At 48.0% G+C, this 5,000-nt stretch overlaps 1 protein-coding gene across 1 annotated transcript in view; it reads left to right on the forward strand.

Annotated features, from left to right (window-relative positions):
- Nucleotides 1–5,000, forward strand: part of celf2 (cugbp, Elav-like family member 2) — a 217,480-nt gene that overhangs the window by 215 nt on the left and 212,265 nt on the right. The window lies entirely within an intron of this gene.

Below are 5,000 nucleotides of genomic sequence, written 5' to 3' on the forward strand. Positions count from 1 at the left end.
CAGTTCAGAATCGCGCTGTGAACAGGATGTGTCTTTTTTTCTGGCGAGACGGAGAGCAGGGGGCTGGTTGGAGAGAAAAAAGTGTCGGGGCTGCTGTGGGAGGTAACCGGGGAACCGGGGCTTTGACGCTCGCGCTGCTGGGTGTTGGAGAGAGTGGCTTTTCGAAGGCAGCGCAAAGCAGCTGTGTTCATACGCTGGTGCTATGTGAGATTCTATTTTGGTTAACCCAGATGGTGTTTGTGAATGTGTGTGTGCGTGCGTGCGTGCGTGTGTGCGTGTGTGTGTGTGTGTGTGTGTGTGTGTGTGTGTGTGTGTGTGTGTGTGTGTGTACATGTGTGTAAGTGTGACTTTTTCTACTTCTCTCTTTTTTTTGTCATGTTTCTGACGTATGGGGAGCAACACTTCGGACTCGCATTTAATTAACCCTTTGTGGATCTTCTGACACAACCACCCCCTTCCTCCCTCTCCTCCTCATCCCTCTTCGCAGACCTCTTTGATCCTTGTCATTTACATTTTGCTCGGGTTCCACCTGCCCTGTGATGGTACGGATAATGTCATCAATCACCACTGCCTTGGGCTGCCGAGAGGAGTACCTCAGTCCGAACTACTGACGTATTGTTTTACTCACTGCACAAGCAACTCTATATTATTCAACTTTATTCAGTCATTTCAAGCATTCAGTTGTTGCGGAGTAGCCTATTCTTTTGGATGTGCATTTTTGTACAGTGAAAAGCATGTTTTTTGTCGACATCGGGAACTCACGCAACTCCCTTTTCCCTCAGTGCACTTTGCCTGCGCAGTCTGACATGAAGCGGACGCTTGCTAGTTGATTGACATGCCGACGCTGTTGTGTTAAAAAGCAAGTGTGGTAAAACAGTACAATTTAGCTGCACTCTTTTCCCCTTTGCGAACAGATTTGCTGCTGAAATGTTTTTTTCTCTCGGTTGCGAGAAAACAGAAACTCCTGGGCGCCGTTTAGGGAACTGTGAGCAACACATGCAGTGTGTCCTCGCGAGCTTCCGACTCGGGGCATCTTCCGCCTTTACTCACGGAATTTATGTCTGTGTCAGTTTCCTTATATGATGCATGTGCGACATGTGCTTTGATCATTGTTATAATTTGGGTTTTTTGAAGAAGTATATTTTACTTGACGATATTGTAAATTTGTTTGGCCTATAGCCTAATTCAGATTAGTTTTGGAAATATGGATTACTTAAACTAAAAGTGGATTAAGCTAAAACGGAACTCTCAACTTCCATAAAGCCGTGCACATGCGAGTGTACGTGATGTTCCCGGTGCTCAGACACAGAGAGAGAGTGAGAGAGAGCGCCAGAGAGAGATGGCGATGAGTAGAATTATGTTATTTATGCATAGATTATCCCACCTATAACATGTGAAAAGAGGGCCCCATCCCCATATCATCCTTGTGTTTTCTATTTCAAAATATGCCACAACCTGAGTTCAAATGTTCAGAGAACGCGCGCGCGCGAGAGAGAAAAAATACTAGAATTAGGCTACTTATAGATTATCCCACATACATCATGCAAAAAAAAAAAGGGTTGCATCCCCATACCGTCTGTTTTAAATGTTCAGAAACGCTCTAAACCGTTAACCTCCTTAAACAAACTGTTCAAATCAAATGTTGAGAAACATTCTAAACCGTTAACCTCCTTTAACATCCTAAACCGTTAACCTCCTTAAACACTCCCGTTGAACGGCTGCGCTGCAGCAGCGATTCCGACCGTCATCCGCGCGCCGGGGCCACGGTGACCCCCGGGCCCAGCTCTTCTAAATAGGACGCTTGCTCGCCTCCGTAGCCCTCTCCGATTTATGGAAATAGATCAAGGGCAGGGGACGGTCCGTGCCGTGCCGTGCGGTGCGGTGCCGCTCTCTCCTCTCCAGCTGCGGACGAATTTTCCGTTATTTCCGTTCATGAATCTATTTAGATAACGGGGTCACTTCGCTGCGTGAGAGAGAAGGCCCCTGCGCGCAAATTAAGATGCTTATTATTTTTGATAAATAGTTTTTTTTATCCCTCACATGGTTGTGTGTTTTTTATCACTCCATGTGTGTGATTATGACTGTCTAATGCGTTCTTTAATGAATGGGTAGCCTTTTTTCTTGCTAAAAAAATGCATGCTTCACACATGGCACCTCTAAAGGGGTCTTAAAGCCTGCCTGGTTCCATGTAGCACCCCAAGAATTCTTTTTAAGTCTATGTTGGCGGATCTTCCACGATTGCTGATCCAAAGAGGAGCCTTTCCTCGCATCTTTGCCCAGTGTGACGGGTTGACACGGAGTCTTGAGACGGGTGACGGAACAGGCGGCCTCCGCCTCCGGTGAAGGACTTGTAATCTGTTGTTTAAGGACAGGGTTGAAAAGAGGCCGGGAATTAAGAGAGGAGAGTGATGGAGACGAGTTTATTCTCTTCTTTATTAAGACTCCGCAGCTGTGAATGAACCGCCGGAGCAGCTGTCTTTCTCTCCCCCCTTTCCTCATCGCTCTCTCTCTCTCTCCCTCCCTCTCTGTCTCTCTCACTCTCTCGATCACCCTCTCAAGACACCGGGATCTTAATAAAGAGCAGCTTAAGGTTGTATTCCTTCTTCGCCGTAGCCCTCTCTCTCTCTCTCTCTCCCTCTCCGTCGATATCTCTGAATCCTTCGCTTCTTTTTCCCCGGGCTTTGCAAAGAGCGGTTGGGTGATTTCTCGTCTTTCTTTCTTTTTTTGTTGAAATTTTGTTTTAATCTTAATGAAGCCGGCAGAAGGCAGTAGACATTTTTCCGCTTAATGAGACTAACCTCTGCCACACACACACACACACACACACACACACACACACACACACACACACACACACACACACACACACACACACACACAGAGAGAGACACACACACAGACAAATGCACATAATAATACATCCCCCCAAAGTATTCTGAAACTCCTCCTTTCCCCCCCCTCCATTCATTCACTTTTTTTCTTTTCTTTGCCATTCTCTCTGTCTCCCTCTCTTCTCATTAGACTTCTTAGAGAAAAGAAGACCGCTATGGCAAAAAGATTGCTCTGTGTTTTGAAAGTATTGCTCTGTAAATAAAGCTGTATCGTGGCGTAATTGGCTGGGTTATTTTTCTTGGCGCCTGGAGGGGTTATGAGGGGTTTTTTTTGTTGTTTTTTTTTGTGTCACTCCCCATGTCATCATTTTGTCTTCATTTTCCTCAGAGCGGCGTCGCTTTTTCTTTTCCTCCTCGTGTCGTCGTCCCCCCCACCCCCCAATCCTGCAGCGAGCGCTGTGAAGCCCCCACCGCCATCGCCGGGCTCTCGTTACCGGAGATCTGTTGTTGTCCTCCTGGCCCCCGCGTTCGTTATCTGTGTCGTGGTTCTAGTCCATATGACTAATGCGGGCCATGTATAATTCATGGCAGAGGGGGCCAGGGGATTTCAGCTGTTTCCTCTCCTCTTGTCTTCTGCATCTCTTCATCCCTCACTTCCTTCCTCTCTCCTTCACTCCCCTTATCCTCCTCTCCACTCCTCTCTCCTCCTCTCCCCTCTCTTACTTCTTCCCCCTCTCCTCTCATTCGCTGCATCTCCTCATCCTCTGCTCACCTCATTCTCCTCATCCTTCTCTTCTTCCCCCTCCTCTTGCTCCATCTCCTCTCCTTTTATACCTCCTGTGCTCCATCCTCTCTCTCCCTTCTCTCTCTCCTTCTCTCTCTATCTCTGTCCTCCTTTCCTTGTCGACCATTCCTCATATCTTCTCCCATCGTTCTCCTCTCCTCTCATCTCCTCTCCTCTCCTCTCTCTCCTCTCCACTCTCTCCTCTCCTCCCCCCTATCCTCTTCTCATCCTCCTCTCCTCCTCTCCTCCCCTCTCCTCTCCTCCTCTTCTCTCCTCCTGCCCTGACGGATGTGTTGCTATGTGAAGGGGAGAGGGAGGATCTGCTGGTGGACCGGCGGATGGGATCACTCTCGATACACCCTGCTTCGCCTGCCCTGATCTGACACAGTCAGTCACAGCCAGTGTGTGTGTGTGTGTGTGTGTGTGTGTGTGTGAGTGTGTGAGAGACAGAGAGAGGGAGCGCGAGACGGAGGACACCTAAATCACACCCCCTGCCATGTTCCGTCCTCACCTGAGCGGGAGAGTCGTGTTGGGTCCTGTCTCCTCTGTGTCAGAGACACAGCGCTCGCATGGAGCCTGTCCGTCACACACACCATCTCTCTTCCCTCTCTCTGGCACCTCCCTCCCTCTCTCTCTCTCTCTTCCTCCATCTCTCTCTCCACCTCTCTCCTCTTCCCCTCGCTCTTTACCTCTCTCTCATCCTCCATTTGTCTTTCCCTCCTCCTCCTTTCTCTGTTCACCTCTCTCTTCCTCCATCTCTCTCTCTCCCCCTCCGCTCTCTCTACACCTCTCTTTCCTCGTCTATCCTGATCTGTCTCCCAATCTCTCTGTCAATATCTCTTTAATTCCATTCATCTATAGTTGCTCGATCTCTCTCTCTCTCTCTCTCTCTCTCTCTCTCTCTCTCTCTATCTATCTCACTCTCAATTCAAGTGAACTCTTATTAGCATGACAAATATGTTTTTTGTTCCATTGGCATAATCAGAACAGTTCAAAATAAGGTTTTTACTCCCAGAATAAATGCAGTACTATTAATGGCAAACATCATATGCATCGACATCGAGGAGGAACAGATTATTGTGTGTGAGGGTGGATGCATGTGTGTCTATTTCTGTATATGGTCTCTCTCTTTTTTTTTTCTCTCTCTCTCTCTGTTCATCTTTCTCGTGCCATTCTCCCCCCTCTCTATCTTTCATTATATATCCATCTATTTCACACCCTCCTCTCCTCTCTCTCTCTCCTCTCTCTCTCCCTCTTGCCCTCTCTATTTGTCTATCTTTATGACTCCCTCGTTCCCCCCTGGCCTCTCTTCTGTGCTGCTTGTCCTGTATCACTCCATTCTCTCTCTCTCTCTCTCTCACTTGTTCCTTCTCTGCACCTCCCAC

This window comes from Sardina pilchardus, chromosome 17 (genome assembly GCF_963854185.1).
Source record: "Sardina pilchardus chromosome 17, fSarPil1.1, whole genome shotgun sequence".
NCBI lineage: Eukaryota > Metazoa > Chordata > Actinopteri > Clupeiformes > Clupeidae > Sardina > Sardina pilchardus.